Raw genomic sequence first — 19,142 nt, 5'->3', positions numbered from 1 at the left:
ATGCAAGGAGGAGGGAAAAGAGAGGAAGGGGATTTAAAAAAAAAAAAGAATTAAGATGTGTTATGCACATGTACCAACTCATGAAGATTGTAGTCATTATGTACTGCAAACATACACTATTAAAAAAAATTGCAAAAACCTATGGGATACAGCAAGAGTACTACTAAGAGGCAAGGTTATAGCAGTAAGTGCCTACACAAAAAAATAAATTTCAAATTAAAATCCTAATAACTGAAGAAACTAAAAAAGCAAGAATAAACCAGAACTAAAATTAATGAAAAGAAAAAATAACAAATATTGCTGGGACCCGCACAGTGTAGGGTCCAAAGCCAGGGAGAGCAGTGGGAGATGAAGAAAGACAATGAAGACTAAGAAATAAGGATACATACCAAGATTAAGCTTGAAAGTTGGGATCAGGTTGAACCATAGCTCCTTGCAGGCTAATGGCCTCCTGGAGCACCACATGCTCTTTATCTATAGTGGAAGGCAAACAGGAAGAGAAGGAGGAGCAACTAGTGCTACGTGGCCTATGTGGCCTAGGCAGAACATACAGTGCTTGTTTCGCAATCTGGGCATGCGCAGGAAGGGAACAGGGAAGGATACAATGTAACTGTCTCCCCGGATTGTGCCATCTGGGGTCTACAATAGGACTACAACAGCGTCTGCACAGTCTGTTTGACTCTACTCTATGGAGGAGAAAGGTAGTAGGGAAGAGACGAAGGGCCATCCTCAGGCTCAGCACATGCAAAAGACCAGAGTAGAAATGCATACTGATAAAAATACAAAAGAGAAGAGCAATTAACAGTTGGTGTTTTGAAAATAAATAAAATTGACAAATCTTTAGCCACACTGGCCAAGAAAGAAGGAAAGAAGACTCAAATAAGAAAACCAGACATGAAAAAGGAGACATCAAAACTTACACTACAGAAACAAAAAAGATCATTGGAGACTATTATGAACAATGGTAAGCAAACAAATTAGAAATCGACAAGAAATTAATTTCTAGACACACATAAGCTACCAAAATTGTGCCAGGAAAACACAGAAAACCTGAACAGACCAAGAACAAGTACTGAGACTGAATCAGTAATAAAAGCCTTCCACAATGAAAAGCCCAGGACTGGATAGCTTTGCTGCTGGATTTTATCAAACTTTTGAAGGAGAATGAATGCCAATCTTCTCAAAATATCCCAAAGCATTGAAAGGGAACCCTTGCAGATTTATTCCACAAGACCAGAATACCCTGATGCCAAAACCACACACACACACAAAAAAAAAAAAAATACACTACAACGACAACAAAAAAGGACACTACAGACCAATATCCCTGTTGAACACAGACGCAAAAATTCTCAGTAAAATACTAGTAAATTAATTTCAACAACACAGGAAAAAAAGACTATACACCATGATCAAATAAGATTTATCCCAGGGATGGAAAGATGGTTCAACATACACAAATCAATAAACACAATGCATCACACCAACAGAATTGTTTTAGTCCACTTTCCTATTGCTGGGCTATAATACCTGACACTCACACCTTAAAGAAGAAGAAGTTTAATTTGATTCATGGTTCAAGGGACTTCATCCATGGTCAGTTGGCTCAAAGCAGAAACATCACAGTGGAAGGGCATGACAGAGGAAAGCTACTCACCTAGCAGCCAGGAAGCAGAGAAAGAAGGGAGGATCCAGGGAGGGACGTGCACCCTCCAAAGGCCCCCACTGACACACCTCTTCCAACCTGGCCTCACCTCCTAACAACACACCTAACTATGAAAGCACCAATGGATGAATTCCCGGATGAATTCCCTGATGAATATAGCATGCCATGATCCAGTCAACTTCCAAAACCTCCACTTCAGACAAGACTTTTCAGGAACATTCTAGATCTACACCATAACAAGAATAAAGGATAAAAATTGTGATTATCTCAATTGATAAAGAAAACAGCAATAGATGCAAAAATAGCATGACGAGATTATTGAGTAGAAATATCTACAGACTCCACCCCCAAAAAGCAGCTAAAACTAATAATTTAATTCATTAAGGTAACTGGTCACAAAATCAACACACAAAGTCCAGGTGATTACATAGAAGTGATGATTGAGAGAGGCAGAAAGATCATACTTTGAAGAAAGGAAAGTTTCACCCATAAATGGTGCTAGGAAAACTGGATTTACGTTTGCAGAAACAAGAAATCAGACCCCATGCTGAGTACAGTGATGTATGCCTGTAATCCAGCTGTTCAGGAGACTGAGGCAGGAAGATCACATGTCTGTGGCTAGACTTAGCAATGTAATGAGTCCCTGCATTTAAATAAAATAAAAATGGCTGGGATGAAGCTCAGTGGTTGAGTGCTCATCTAGCATGAGCAAGGCTCTGGGTTCAATACTCATACTACCCCCAAAAAAACAAGAGAAATGAATGAATGAACAATCAACATAGATGCTTATCTGTCAAATCAACTCAAAGGGATCAAAAGCTTAAATGTAAGACCTGGAACTATGAAGCTACTAGAAGAAAATAGAGCTGAAACACTTCAGGGCATTGGACTGGGCAAGCAGTTTTTGAACATAACCCCAAAAGCAGAGACAACAAAAGCAATAAATAAATAAATAAACAAATGTATCTAAATAAAATATTCCTTGCACAGCAAAGAAAACAACAGAGTAAAAAGACAACCTACAGAGTGAGAAAAATATCCACAAACTATTCATCTAACAAAGGATTAATTTCCAGAATATATAAAGAACTCTAACTCAACAGAAAAAATAATAGTTATCGGATTTTTAAAATGAGCAAATGACCTGAAATTTTATTTTTCAAAAGAGAAATACAAACGGCCTACAGATATATATATATATATATATATAGAGAGAGAGAGAGAGAGAGAGAGAGAGAGAGAGAGAGAGAGAGAGATCATCTCATTCTAGTCAGAACGGGTATTATCAAAAAGGCGAAAAAGGGCAGGGAATTTAGCTCAGTGGCACTGCACTTGCCTTTCAAGCACAAGGTCCTGAGTTCAATCCACAGCATCAAAAAAAAAAAGGAAAAAAATACCAAACACCAGCAAGAACATAGAGAAAGGGCAACAGTCATATGATGCTCTCTAATTGGGCCTAGTGGTGTATTCCTGTAATCCCAGCACTCAGGAGGCTGAGGCAGGAGGACTGCTGTGAGTTCAAGGCTAGTCTGGGCTACATACCAAGACCCTGTCTCAAAAAAAAAAAAAAAAGTAAAGTAAATGTAAATTAGTACAGTCATGGAAAACAGTACAGAGATTCCTCAAAAAATGAGATCTAGGTCTACTATATGAGTCCACGTCCCCACTGCCAGGTATATGTCCAAAAGCACTGAAGGGAGCATGTCACAGGAACATCTGCACTCACCTGTTCATTATGCCACTATTCACAAGAGCCAAGATATGGAATCAACCCATATGAACAAATGGGTAAAGAAAATGCAGTATATATAAACAATGGAATATTATTCAGTCATAAAAATCATTAAATTCTGCCATTAGAAGTAATATAGATGGAGCTAGAGGATATTACATTAAGTCAATCAAAGAAAGGCAAATACCAGACACAATACAAATATCCATTTGTATTTGGAAGCTAAAATGTGGCCCTCAAAGCAGTAGAGAATCAAATAGGAGTTATCAGAGCCTAAGAAAGGTATAGGAGAGGAAGAATAACTTCTACGCTTTTATAACACAGTAAGATAACTGTGGTTGAGCTGGGGATGTAGTTTAGTGGTGCTGCACCTGCCTGGCAAGCATACGGTCCTGAGTTCGATTCCTATGCTGGGGAAAAAAAAAAAAAGATGACCATGGTTGAAAACAATTAACTGATATCTCAATGTAACTAGCAGAATTTTGTTACCAGGGATCAAACTCGGGACCTTGTGCTTGTGAGCCAGGCGGCAGAACCACTGAGCTAAATCCCCAGCCAGCTAGCAGAATTTTGAATGTTCCCAACACAAAGAAATAATAATTGTTTGAGGTGATGGACATGCCAGTTGCCCTGAATAGATCACCACACATCGTGTACAGGTATTGAAAAGTTACACTGTACCCCATATGTATGTACAGATACTATCTATTAAAAGTAAACACACATTTTTAAAAAAACATATGTTTTAAAAAGAAAAACTTAGTAGTGCTCACTTCGGCAGCACATATACTAAAAAGAAAAACTTACTGATATAAATATATAGCCACATGCTTTAAAGCTTTAATATTTAAATATTCATCTCTGGAACATCTTACATTTTTTTTCAGAGATTATTTTCCATAATACCAATTATAAAAATTATTTTATAGAATTCTAGTATTTAAGTTGATAAAAAGTCATTTCTAAGAAGCTGACTTGAGATTTTCTCCAAAATTTTGTTGCAAAAATATGTGATTCATTTTAAGAGTTCACCGTTAAAACCTAGAGGGGCACCTATCAATAAAAGAAAAGAAAAAAAGGGGGATATTGTAATGGACAGGAGAGAAAAAGGGAAGTGGGAATGAAATGAAAGCCACTTTAGCATTCATGCTGAAGCTCCCAGAAGAAATCCAGTGAAACTTTGATTTCACTCCTAAAATTTTAAACTGCTTAGACTTGGAACTTGGAACAATGAACAAATTGTTAGATTAAAAAATGACAACAGAAAGATTTAGCATATTTTTGTTTATGTAAAAGATCATACATCTTTGTCACTCATCCACCTTGTAAATATTTAAATTGTACAATATGTAATATTAAACCTATATGTACTGTGGAGATCAGATGGGAAGACTGAGGCCTAATTTCCCCCCTCGGTGAGCGCTGAGAAGACAGAGGGCAAGCAAGCTGCTGACACCCTGCAGGGAGAGGTAAAAACTCCCGAGGTTGAGTTGTTCACCTGGAGAAGTGCTGTGGAGGGCGGGAGACGGATGGATCCTGTGGAACCAATTGCTCGTGCCCCTGTCTGAGGGAATACGGCCGAGGTGCGCCAGTCATGTGGGGCTCTATGTCGGAGGGAGACATGAGCCCCCTGAGCCCCCAGATTTTAGCCTGTTTCTGTGTCTCTTTATTTTGCATCCTTGTCACCCCTTGGTGAGGTTCAAACTCAGTTTCTAGGCTGGTTCCTACAATGTACTATACCCAGGTACTGTATGTTTCATAATTTATCTCAGTTAATCTTCTCCACAAACTACAAAGTAGGTGCTATTACTTCCCAGCTATTTTTATAAATGAGACTAAGCCTGGATGAGGTTAGGCATCTTTCTCCAAATCACAAACTTAGCAAAAAGAACCCTGTCTGTTAACAAAGTTGAGTAATATTATGTCTATTAATAGTTTGAGTAATATGATTTTTTAATGATCATTGTAAAAAGTTTTTATGTTAAAAAAAAAATCAAAGCTAGTCAATCATCTAATGCCATCAGTACATGAAGTCAAATGAAAATTTCCAGTTTCTAGATCATTTTGGTCTTTGTTTTCTGCAGCTCTAACAGAATACCTGAGACTAGATGATTTATGAACATGAAAGATGTATTTCTTACAGCTTTACAGGCTGGGAAGTCCAAGATGAAGGCGGTGGCATCTAGTGAGGGCTTCTTGCTGAGCTGTGCGGAGCCAGAAGGTAGAAGAGCAAGGGAACACAAGCAAGAGAGCAAAGGGGAGCTGATCTGGCTTGTATAACAAACCCACTCTCACAGTAAGGACATTAACCCATCTGTGAGGTCAGTCCTTATGACCTAACCACCTGTGACAAGTTCAACTTCTTAGCACTTTTACAATGGCAACTGTATTTCAACAGGAGCTTTGGAGGGGGTATTCAATCCATAGGAATGCTTAAAATTTCTTTTCAAAGCTCCAGAAGGATTACAACTAGCCTACCTACATCTTCCACCTACATTGCATACTCCTCAAAGCCACTCTCAAGGAGGGAGGAACTCTAGGGCTGGGGATTTAGCTCAGTGGTGCCGCCACCTGCTGTGCAAGTGCAAGGTCCTGAGTTTGATCCCCGGGACCAAAAAAGGTGGGGGGGAGGGGAGACTCTAACACAGTGCAAGAACTAGAAAAGCCAGGCAGAAGCAAAGAGGAGGGCAGCAACTCTAGCATTTGCTTGAAGTGACAGAACCAGCAGTGACCAAGGTAACTCTAACAGAAGATAAGATATCTGTTCCTACTGACTGTATTTTCAGAAAATTCAGAGGAGAAATGGGGCTCTTGTGATGTGGAAGCAAACAAAATATGATTCTTAAGATCTTTGTGCAAGTGACAGATACTTTACGTATTATGGTTCAGCATGCATCATGCAATAGTTTTAGTATCTGAAATTAGGCAATATGCTATTTTCTTAAAAAGAAGAGAGATTTGCATTGAATTGTCAGGCACATCGCTAACCAAAGTAGGTGGTTTCAATAAATGAGATTTCTAAAATAAATAAAATAAAAATAAATAAATGAGATTTGATGCATGCTCATCTCCATTTATTTTCATATATGTTCCAAAGGTTACAGTCCCACTAAATAATATATCTCACTGCAAACACCCGTGTTAATGTGATTCTTTCCTTCTGGGTGACCTGATCCAAGTAGCACAAAAATCACACCATTGAGCACTAAAAATAAATACAGCATGAAACAGAGTTCTTTGATCTTCCACATTGGGGTATTATTACAATTTTAATGATCTACCTAGAATTTTTTATACAAATGGCTTCTTTTGAAGGAAGGACAGGAAACCTACTGAAATACACTAATCTCCTTGAAATCTCTATGACCACAGCACAGTGGGAATATATATTTTGCTCTAAAGAAAGATAAAATGTGGGTAAAGAGCAATCAGAAATGCATAAATTTGGTCTGTTATAATATACCACTTCCCTTTTAGAGAGGACAGCTATTTGGGTTCCAATATTGTATTTCCATTACTACAGTATTCCTTTAAAATATTCAGGATGTCAAGAATCATCACCTCCCAAAAATCTCTCTAAATATTATTTATGCTTTAGAACCTCAAAGACAACTTTAATGAACTTAATGAAATCATTTGATTTCCATATTTCTGGCTAAGTTACTGTCACCTTTTTGCCCTAGGGAAAACTTTACATTCTTTTACAAGATTAAAATCTCATTTATAAAGCTGGGAAATCTTATATGGTTACTTAACAGGCACATATTGCCCAAAAAAGTAAGGGGAAGTACCAGAGGTTAAGGCAGGGATAATAAAGAAGCATTTGAGCAGTTACCCTATTCAGGGTGTTATGCTGAGTGCCTTCATATGTAATCACATTTAAACTTTTCAAGGAACCCTAAACCACAGCTGTGTAGAAAGAAAATGTTCTGAGCAATTAATGCACTTGTCTTACAATCCATTAATTACTTATGTCACACTTTTGCCTCACCATGCACTCTGCTCAGTCCCAAGGAGTTCAGGATGGGCACTAGCATTAAGCTGTCCTGGTACAGACCAACCTGCCTGTCTTCCATAGAGCTCACATGCCATGCCCATCCCTGCATGAGCCCAACCTAGCAGGCTGAACTCCCACAGCAGGGGCCAGGGCAGGGAGGGAGACACCTCAGAAGCAACATCCACACCCTTTAAGCAAATACCAAGTGCCTGCCTGGTCCCCCAAAGGTATGGCCAAGTGCCACCAGCCAGGTATTGCCTTTAGGAGATTTCTGGGGTGCGTACACCTCTATAGGACTTTGGCTCTGAGAGTGCAGAGACGGAAGGGAAGAGCAGATATGTATGTGATGGGGCTGCTATACGAAAATGGCCAATTTCTTGGGGTCTAGTTGCTGGGCTTCCGGAGGAGAAAAAAGAAGGCACCTTGGCAATTTGGGGCCAGAAAACAGCTGGTATGTACACCATCCCTCTTTCACTGCCTTAGATGAATTTTCATCCATTTAATGGGGTGACGTCATTAAAACTGATCAAATGACCACTTGTCACAAGAGTCAAAAGCATTAATATTTTTAATAAAAATGGCTGCATGTGTGAAGTATATAATGATCACACTGAAAAGGTTAAAAAAAAAAAAGCCAGACATATGCATTCTTTAAGGTTTAAATCAGTATCTGAGGCCATCTGGAGGCACAAGCAGCCAGTATTTGGGTCGTCACTCAAGACTTTGGTAGTAAGTTAAAACTAAAATTCCAGTCATAACCCAAGTTGTTCATATGTCAGGCCAGTCATAACTTGAGAGTCCACTATAATTTAATTTTTATTTGTGTCTAAATTTAACAACAGTCAGAAAATCACTGAAAATGTAACAAGTGACACCAGCTCACCAGTGCAAGGTAGTCCCAGCTCACCACGGGCTGGGGCCTTCAACAAAAGCCTTAAGAAGGATGAAAATGGGCTTCAGCAAGCTAAAGCCTAGTCCCAGACACCGAGCACATATACAGCAAGATTTACTCTCTCATTCACTTAGCAGTTAGACAGTGCTAACTATACACTAGGCGTTACAAGAGCACTCTGCAAATATTCACTCTGATAGACGTGGCTTTGCCGGAACTCAACACTTGCAATGGAACTCGCAGTCTACAAAGGTGAATGGGGGTCCCAAGTCTATCAGGAAATGGCCAAGGACGGACGGAGTTGATTATCAAGTGGGAAATCTGTAACTAAGATTCACTCCCAGGCATAGCCATTAATAGAGCCTCACACAAGAGTTTGTAAATGTCTCCAATTGGGCATAGGATGAAAACAGATTGTCCAAAAGAAATTTTGAAAATAAACCAAGGAGAATGTGGGAGGAGTGAGTGGTTATGTTTATGAAGACTAAGAACACTGAGACAATCACATTTGAGGAGTAGAGGATAACTAAGGACAAGCATTGCTATCTAGATTGCTTTGGAACTCAACTTAAATTGAGTCCTAAAGCCACATGAAACTCTTCAGTTTCATACACAACCTGAAGAGCAAATATGAAGGGAAAAAACTGCCATTACAGTGATTAAAAATACCAAGTTCTTTGAAAGACCTGATACTGTATTATAATATGACATAAAGATAAAACCAGCAGGCACACCTATAAATCCAGCTACTCAAGAGACTGAAGCAAGGGCAATGGCAAGTTCAGAGCCAGTCTGGGCAACTTGGTGAAACTCTGTCTCAAAATAAAAATAAAAAGGGCTGAGGATATAGCTCAATGGTAGAGCACTCGCCTAGCATGCACGAGGCTCTGGGTTCAATTGCCAGTATCAAAAAAGAAAATCAGCCTCACATAGAAATCAATAAATAGATAAATAGTATAAACAGTTCTAAGTTCTATTCAATAGAGTCAATTTAAGAACATTATAAATTATTTTGAAATTATTAGTGATGTTTTATGAATTTCTGCACCTGCCAGGTAACCAGAATCTTAGAACTAGGTGACTACTATTGGTTGCTTTTTCAACAGAAAAGAGCGGATACCAGTAGTACAATGTGGGAAGCTACAGATTTTGAGAATTAATTGGACACAACTATGAAGTGATGAATTTTGGTCAAATTCTAGAAGCTGTTACCATATTTTATACTGAGCTAAGCAGTACTATACTGAATGTCACTCTAATTTAAAATGAGTCCATAGGAGACATTTTACTTTTCTGTTCCACTTTTAAATTCACTTACAGATTTAACCAGGATTTTCCTTAAATTTCCCATTGTTGTATGTGTATTGAGTAGCCACTTATATTAAATCATATTCATTTTCTTCGTGTTGGTGATTTCTCAGGGACAAATTCTGGGTTTGGTATTATATAAAAAAGAAGAGAAGACCTTGTCTATGCCCTGGAGGTTTGTAATCTCAGCATGACAGGCAGAGCTGTAATGGTCTGACTAATAAAATTCAGGGCCTACTGAGTTACTACCATGGCTTGATATGCTGTAGGAACTCTTCCAATTATGTACGGAATCATGGGACTGAGAGAAAGCTGGCACTGTGAAAAGATGGATGCTCAATGCCTTTACCACCTCCCCATTCTCAATCTCACCTGGGGATCTAGGGGAAGAGGAGGAGAAAAATGAAGTCATCTTTCTGAGAGGTGACATTTCTGCTTTCCACTGTATGCAGACCATGAGCATCTACAATGGGGCACTAATGCAAACTGGAAATGAAGCTCAGTGAGGCTCCTTTTATTTTGTTTTGAAATTAAAGCTCTGAATAGAAGGGGAGCTTACTATTTGAATAGATCTAGCCTCAAAATACTACCCTGATTGAAGGTACAAGAAAGATGAAGAATTCTTTTTATCAAGATGCCTCCTGGTGACTGGTTGGAAACGCCATAACTCTACTCACCAGTTAGCAGTCATTTCTGTCTCCACATGGGAGGGCTGGACCCAGTTCCCATCACATCAAAACCTGTCCACAACTATTCAATCTTCTTTTTTGGAAACCTTGGAAAAGTCATAGCCTTCAGGAATATATTTTATGCACAAAAACTTTCACCCACAAAAAGTCAACAAAGATGCTTCTCCCATGTCTTTTGCCCACTATCATTTTATCATCCTGTGAGTGGACCTCTCCTGGTTATCTCAACAGCCCACCCATTCACACTGGCTTGCTAGTTCCTCTATCTTCTAACCCTCTTTAAAACAATGATTTACTGAGTTCTTTACATATTCCAGATATTAGTCCTCTGTCTGTGGACTAATTTTACTGGCAAAATCTTTTTCTCATTGAAGGTTGTCTCTTCACTCTGTTCGTTGTTTCCTTTGCTGTGCCAAAGATTTATAATTCCATAAAATCCTATTTGTTGATTCTTAGTGCTATTTCTTATTCAATTGGAGTTCTATATGGAAAGTCCTTGCCTATGGCTAGAACTTTAAGAGTTTTACTTATTTTATCTTCCAGCAGATTAAGTGTTTCTGTTTTAATATCTAGGTCTTTGATCCATTTTGATTTTATTTTAGTGCATTGTAAAAGACATGGGTTAAACTCAATCTTCTGCATATGCATAGCCAGTTTTCCCAACAACATCTGCAAAAATTAGATCCCCCAAAATAAAAGACCCAATCAGAAAATGGCCAATTGAACTGAATAGACACTTCTCAGAAAAAGAAGAACAGATGGCCAATAAATAGGTGAAAAAATATTCAACATCTCTGGCCATTAGAGAAATAAAAATTTAAACAACACTACGCTTCCACCTTATTCCAAAAAGAATAGCTACCATCAACAACCCAAAAAACACTACATACAGGCAAGGCTGCAGAGAAAAAGGAACTCTTCTATATTGTTGGTAGGAATGTAAACTAGTACAACCACTATGGAAATTGGTAGGGAGATTCCTCAAAAAACCAAAACTAGAAATTCTAGTTGACTCAGCTATTCTCCTTCTAGGTATCTTTCCTAAAGAGTTATAGACCTCATATTACACTGATACATTGATACACTGATACTGATACTGGTACACTAACAATTATCACACTGATACCCATGTTTATAGTGGCACAAATCATAATATCTAAATCTTGGAAACTCCCTATTTGCCCACCAACAGACAAATAAAGAAAGAAAATGTGGTATCTAAATACAATGGAGTACTACTCAGCCATAAAGGATAGATTTGAAAGAAAATGGATGCACCTTGAGACCACAATGCTATGTGAATAACAAAGACATAAAAGTGGGCTGGGGATTTAGCTCAGTGGTTCTTCTGTCTGCCTCAAAAGCACAAGGACCCAAGTTCGATCTCCAGTACCAAAAAAAAAAAAGACATAAAGGTTAAATATCACATGGCTTCTCTTATGAGAAACCCAAACATAAATAATTTAAAGAGCAAAATAAAGATAGGCCTTTTGCAGACAGAATGGAGATCTAGAGATGGGGGTAGGTGAAAGGGAAGGAAGGGGAAAGAGAAGTAAAAAGGATTAAAATGTAGTATGTATATGTACCAACCTCCCACAATGAATGTATTCATTATGTATAGCAAACATGTACTAAGAAAAACAAAGAAAAATGTTTTCTTTCCTAAAATAAAGAAAATCAGGGTTTGCTGAGCAACCCATGACCACTGCTCAGAAGTCCCTGCTGCTCCTTTTGGTTTTTCATTCTCTTGGGATAACCTCACAAGTTACTATTGTCCCACCCCTTTCTCCTAGCATGCTGGGAAAACAAAGAACCAACTGAAGACAGGGAAGTGGAAGGTTTAGAAATCAAGAACCAATCACTTTTGAGCTTTGAGAAGTATCAGCACAGCCACTGCTGCCCCATTTCCTCCCTGATACACAGCCCAGACAGGCAGAGAAAGGGACAGGATATGTAGCTTTTCAAACCCTGTCCCAGCCTGCCCAGCCACCTGCTCTGGAGAGCAGGCAGAGCCTTCAATCTCTGCTTTTCATTGCCTCTGCTTTCACTGTGTTCATTAGTCATCAGCTGCCCAACTACCACTCCCCACCAGGGAAGGACAGAGAGAAAAGATTCCTATCCTCTTATATTTTAGAGTTAGAATTGAAATTAGGATTGAAGTAATTTTGTGTACACCTCAAAGTGAAGTGCTTCTTCCTGCAGAGAATCTCTGAATATAGAACCCTCTTACCTCTCTTCTGTCTTTGTCACATCAGCTCCCTAACATTTAATTTTCCACTTCCTCCTTGGGGTAAATAAAATTACAGGTTACTGCCTCGGGAGGCTGCAAACAAACCATGGTAGAAAAATGTCTATAATTCTTTGAAGCTGAAAATAATTATGTCCATTGTATTGGTTGTAATACATTTTTATGTTGCATCTCTAAGATCTGCAGGGCTATTAAAATATTTCTAACAGTTGTTTTCAATAGTCCAGCAGACCCAGGAGCATGGTAGACCTAAAAGACCTCATGATAAAAGATTATTATTAAAAATACTCATTTCTGGACCAGAGCTTAAGGAAACATTATGCTGACATATGGATTAGTGCTGAAATTTTAAATCTCTAGTTGATTTTAAATTAATCTAATTGATCTAATCTCTAATCCTCTAATTTTTTAGGTCTGTACACTGAATATTAAACACAAGGATTTCTTTCTGTTTTATTTCCAAACTGATTTTCCATTGTTTTATTCAGTAACTATCTGATTTTGAATTTGTTTTTAGGTGCACTGTTTTAGCTCAGCCTGCTGCCATCACCAAAACCTGCTGCTTCACATCATATCATCTTGCTGCTTACTGACATGGTTATGAAATACTGCATATTTCCAATTGTCTGGGTACTGTATGATCAACAAGGCAGAGATAAGCAAAGTCTGTGGTAAATCCTTAAATCTCTTTGTAGCCAGTACTTCATCTTCAAGATTTTTCTCCACCAAGCATTTCACAAAATTTACTAATAAAAATCAATTGAATTTCTGGTTTCCTCCTAACCATGCTAATATATTGATTAAAATGATAATGATGAGAAGCAGATAGGCAATTACATAACAATAAAAGGAGAAATATAATTGGCATATAAATAAACTTGTACTTCACTGCAGTGATGTGAGTTGCATAAAGCTCAAGGTGCCTTTTCTTTTCCTTAAGAATCTCTGGAAGAGAAAAGGGATCCAGACATTCACCCTAAAGGGCCTTTCTGCTATAGCTCAAACATCTGGGCCTGCTGGAGGCCCAGAAAGGTGTGGCAAGGTGACCTTTGCATCTGAAGCAGTCTCTGGGTTCCAGGAACTGGCAGCCAATACTAATGCCCAGGCAAGTTTGGTCATCTTGGTGGGCATCCAAGACTTCAGATTTGACATCAATGAAAGCAGCCAGTAGGGAAAACAAGGAAGCAATTTGACATCACATGGAAATTGAGAGGACCTGAATCTGCATAATCATAAAATATACCAAGAGTGAATCAGAGTTAAAACCAGGAAATTATTATCACTCTTAATGTAGTCTCCTGGCAACCTTTCCAGTCAGGGTAGAAAACCCTGGGGAAAGAGAAATTGCAAATTTAAAGCTGTAGTTGTTGTATGTATGTATTTAATCTTTTACTTTTGTGACTCAATCCATTTCCTTTCTCCCCACCTCTCAAGGCACTTATTTTTTCCTTTCTCCCCACCTCTCAAGCCACTATGCTCCTGAGTAATCTTCCTTGGTTTACATAAGTGTAGTCAGGTACAGCATTGTGCTTTCTCTGATAAAAGATTGGGATGTTCACTCAAACAACATCCTCATAGGCACCCAAACTGACCGTCTCCCAAGTCTTAGGACTGTCTCCTAAAGCCATAAGGGAATGCATCCATATGAGAGAATAGAACTAAAAGAAAATAGAGTTCTGTTCTCACCTTGCCAACTGTTCTCCCCTCCCCAGTGGAGGAGCATATGCACTTGTATTCAGTGGAAGAAGGAGAGGGTACAGAGGTAGCTGTGGACTGCCCTGAAGTGATGCCTAGTGGGCTTGCAGGTGGGAATTCACTGGTTTTGCTTTGTAGACAGTTCATTCCTGTCAGAAGTACTTCAAAGGATGTCTGGTGATCTTTACGGATCCAGGCAATTAAAGTAAAAGGTGCAGGACTGGAGATAGGACAAAAAACAGTATTTTTTCCAAGCAAAAGGAAGCTGGATGCTACAAAATGCAGATGAGTGAGCACATTTGTTAGCATAATTATAACCAACAAGAATAAAGGCTAAGGGCCTGGGATTTAGCTCCTTGGTTCCACCTCCAGTCTTGCAAGGTCATGACTTCTGTCCCTGGTACCAAAAAAAAAAAAAATGAATAAAGCCAGGAACCTAGCGCCGAGGAGCAGAGCTGCCCCCAGAACCAAGGAGGTGAGCCACTCAGGTGCCAGCAGCACCCCGTTTGAATGAGAAGGCAAATAAACAAGTCTCAAAACCAGACTTCAAGATCACCTAAAGAAACCCCAAAGGGAAACGAGATGGAACACTCTCATTCTGAACAACTTGGACTCCCTGACATGGCAACAAAAGAGGATCTGGACAAAATGAAATCAGAAACAATTTCTCAGATAACAGCAGAGATTGTGCCCATAGTGCCAGACATGATTAATAAATCTAGAGAGGACACAGATAAAAAGAATAGAGGAGCTGAGAAACATGATGGAATCCCAACATAGGAAACAAATGGAATCCATAAAACAGATGGAAATAGATTTCCAAGACATTAAAAACTCCATTGAAAGTTTATGTAGCAGAATGAGCCAATGGGAGGACAAATTTTCAGATACAGAAGATAAGACTGCAATTAGTGACCAGGAAAAGAAAAATTTATTTAAAATAGTAAGGGACCATGAGAAATCAATCCACTAGCTGCTAGAGGATGCAAAGAACAATAACATAAGACTGATCGGACTGAATAAAGAAACAGGAGAGAGTACAGTTGATATACAAAAACTGTTCACAGAAGTGATGGCAGAAAACTTCCCAAATAGGAGAAAAGAACTTGACAACTTGAAATTGAGATAAGTGAGACATATAGGACTCCAACTAGCCTTGTTCAAAAAAAATCTGCACATAGGCATATAATAGTTAAGATTCCAGAAACCCAACAGAAGAACAAAATTCTACAAGCAGTTAAAGAAACAAACCATATACAAAGGAAAGCCCATCAGAATCACAGCAGTCTTCCCAACACAAACCCTGAAGGCAAAAAGAGCTTGGAGTGATGTACTTCAAGCCCGAAAGGAAAACAGCCTTCAACCCAGATTAATGTGCCCTGCAAAACAATCTTTCAAAATTAATGGAGAAATAAGATACTTTCATGACAAAGACTATCTTAGGAACTTCATGAATACCAAACCAGCACTCCAAAAAATTTTAGACAATGTCCTAGAAAAAGACAATGGGGATCACAACCACAGAAAGTCCACCAGAATCACGGACAGAAATTAAATGCAAAGGGAGAGAATCCAACAAAAAGAAAAAGTCATGACAATCATAACTCAATGTGTATTCCTCTAACCATCAATGTTAATGTTCTCAATTCACCAATCAAAAGAAATAGACTGAAAGAACAGGTCAAGAAGCAAGATCCAACAATATGATACATACAAGAATCACACAATTCAAAAAGAAACTCATAGACTGAAAGTTGAAGGGTGGAAAACAGTATGCCGTGCAACAGGAACACAAAAAAAAGCAGGAGTAGCTATCCTCTTTGCAGATTAAGTGCATTTTAAACCAACACTGGTGAAGAGAGACAAAGAAGGACACTACAATCCAAGAAGAAGAGATGACAATCATAAATATCTATGCACCAAACATTAGTGTGCCCAACGATATAAAACAAATACTAATGGATATAAAAAATCAAATAAGCACTAATTCAATAGTAGTGGGGGACCTCAATACCCCAGTGTCACAAATAGATTGATCAACCAGACAAAAAGTAAGCCACAAAATACTAGAACTCAATCAAACTCTTGAACAAATGTATGCAACAGATGTTTACACAGTGTTCCACCCCCACAAAATCAGAACACACATTCTTTTCAGCTGCACACAATGGACCACAAACTCACTCATAGAACATGTTTAAGTGCAAAGGAATTGAACTTATCCCATGTATATTATCAGACCATAGTGTGATGAAATTGGAGATCAATAGCAAAAGATACCACAAGAATTTCATAAACACATGGAAATTGAACAACACACTCCTCATTAACCAATGGGTCACAGAGGAAATTAAAGAAGGAATCAAACAGTTCCTAGAATTAAATGACAGTGCCAATACAACATATCAGAATCTATGGGACACAATGAAAGCAGTCTTACGAGGCAAATTCATAGCAGTGAATACTCATACTAGGAAAACAGAGCAAGGCCAATTTAAACAAACTGATGCTGAACCTCAAGCTTCTAGAAAAAGAAGAGCAGGACAAACCCAAAGCTCATACAAGAGAGGAAATTATAAAGATCAGAGCAGAAATCAATGCAATGGAGACTAAGAGAATGATACAAAAAAATCAATGAAGCCAAGAATTGGTTCTTCGAAAGAATCAACAAAATTGACAAACGCTTAGCCAACCTTATCAGAAAAAGGAAAGAAAAGGCCCAAATCCATGCAATTAGGAATGAAAAGGGTGAAATTATAACAGACCCAGCAGAAATCCAGAGGATCATCAATACCTACTTCCAGAACCTATATGCCAATAAGATGGACAACACAGAAGAAATGGACAGATTCCTAGATACATATGAATTACCAAAGTTGAATGAAGAAGACCTAAAATTTTAAACAACACAGTATCAATCAATGAAATTGAAAACATAATTAAAACCTTACCAACTAAGAAAAGCCCAGGTCCTGATGGCTTCTCTGCAGAATTCTACAAGGCATTTAGAGAGGAACTGCTGCCACTACTGTTTAAACTCTTCAAGGAAATTGAAAGGGAAGCAATACTCCTAAAATCATTCCTGGAAGCAAGCATCATCTTGATCCCCAAAGCAGAGAAAGACCCAACCAAAAAAGAGAACTATAGGCCAATCTCACTAATGAACATAGATGCAAAAATCCTTAATAAGATACTGGCAAACAGAATGCAGATGATCATCAAGAAAATCACACACCCTGACCAAGTGGGATTCATCCCAGGGATGCAGGGATGGTTCAACACATGCAATTCAATCAATGTAATACACTATATCAATAGACCTAAGGACAAAAACCATATGATCATCTCAACAGATGCAGAAAAAGCATTTGACAAAATCCAACATGCATTCATGATAAAAACCCTACAAAAATCAGAATAGATGGTCTACCTGAATCTGATAAAAGCCATCTATGAAAAACCAACAGCCAATATCATACTAAATGGTCAAAAACTGAAAGCCTTCACACTTAAATCAGGAACAAGACAACGATGTCCACTATCACCACCCCTATTCAATATAGTTTTGGAAAAATTAGCCACAGCAATTAGACAAGAGAAAGAAATAAAAGGAATAAAGTTAGGAAATGAAGAAGTCAAATTGTCATTGTTTGCAGATGACATGATACTCTATATCAAAGACCTCCAGAACTTCACCAAAAGCTGTCTAGACTTAATAACCAAATTCAGTAAAGTAGCTGCATACAAGGTCAACACAAAAAAAATTAATAGCTTTCCTCTACACAATCAATAGACTCACTGAGAGAGAAATAGGGCAAACAATTCCTTTCACAATAGCATTCAAAAAACTGAAAAAGAGAACTAAATCAACCTAACAAAAGAATCAACCTAACAAAAGAAATCAAAGACCTCTTCTCTGAAAACTATGGCACTCTGAAAAGAGAGATTGAAGATGATATCAGAAAATGGAAAGACATCCCCTGCTCCTGGGTAGGAAGGACCAACATAGTGAAAATGGCCATACTTCCAAAACTGCTATATAGATTCAATGCAATCCCAATCGAAATCCTAGCAGCATACTTCACAGACATTGAGAAAACAATCTAAAAATTCATTTGGAACAAGAAGAGACCCAGAATAGCAAAAGCAATTCTAGGTAACAGAGACATGGCAGGGGGTTTCACAATCCCCAACCTGCAGTTATACTACAAAGCTACTGTGATAAAAACAGCATGGTACTGGCAAAGAAACAGACCTGAGGACCAGAGGAACAGATTAGAAGATGCAGAAACAACTCCAGACACACTCAGCCATCTCATCTTTAACAAAAGAGCCAAACACCCTCACTGGAGGAAAGATAGCCTCTTTAATAAATGGTGCTGGAAAAATTGGGTATCAACTTGTCAAAGATTAAAACTGGAACTATATCTCTCCCCATGCACAAAATTAAAATCTAAATGGATTAAAGATCTAAATATTAAAACAGAAATGCTGAACCTGCTGGAACAGAGGTTAGGTAGAACTCTTGAAGACATTGGTGTAGGAAAACACTTTATGAACAAAACCTTAGTTGCTCATGAACTAGCACAATCAACAAGTGGGATCTCTTCTTAATAAAAACTTCTACACAGCAAGAGAAACCACCAGCAGTGTGAAGAAACAACTCACAATGTGGGAAAAAAATTCTACCTGCTATTCCTCAGACAAAGGTCTACTATCTAGAATCTATAAAGAACTTAAAAAAATCAGACCTCCCAAATTTAAAGACTCAATCTGGAAATGGGCATCTGAAATGAACAAACATTTTTCAGAGAAAGAAGTAGAAATAACAAATAAACATATGAAAAAATGTTCCACATCACTAGTTATTTGAGAGATGCAAATGAAAACAATGCTGAGACTCCACCTCACCCCA

The 19,142-nt window shown here is 38.3% G+C and overlaps 1 protein-coding gene across 10 annotated transcripts in view; it reads right to left on the bottom strand.

Moving 5' to 3' along the window:
* Window positions 1–19,142, bottom strand: part of Plcz1 (phospholipase C zeta 1) — a 560,968-nt gene that overhangs the window by 304,304 nt on the left and 237,522 nt on the right. For 2 of the 10 annotated variants that reach the window (XM_087213509.1, XM_021259134.2), the window contains exon 1: window positions 5,540–5,649. The exons of the other annotated variants lie outside the window; for them this stretch is intronic. The gene's annotated coding sequence lies outside the window, so the exon portion shown is untranslated. Of the gene's footprint in view, window positions 1–5,539; window positions 5,650–19,142 lie in introns of those variants that run through there. 10 annotated transcript variants of the gene reach the window in all.

The sequence above is a fragment of the Heterocephalus glaber genome, unplaced genomic scaffold, assembly GCF_053883595.1.
Source record: "Heterocephalus glaber isolate CG9 unplaced genomic scaffold, H.glaber_assembly_v1.0 deba00001444, whole genome shotgun sequence".
NCBI lineage: Eukaryota > Metazoa > Chordata > Mammalia > Rodentia > Bathyergidae > Heterocephalus > Heterocephalus glaber.
The sequence above is the reverse complement of the archived record's forward strand: the minus strand, read 5'-3'. Positions and strand labels throughout refer to the sequence as shown.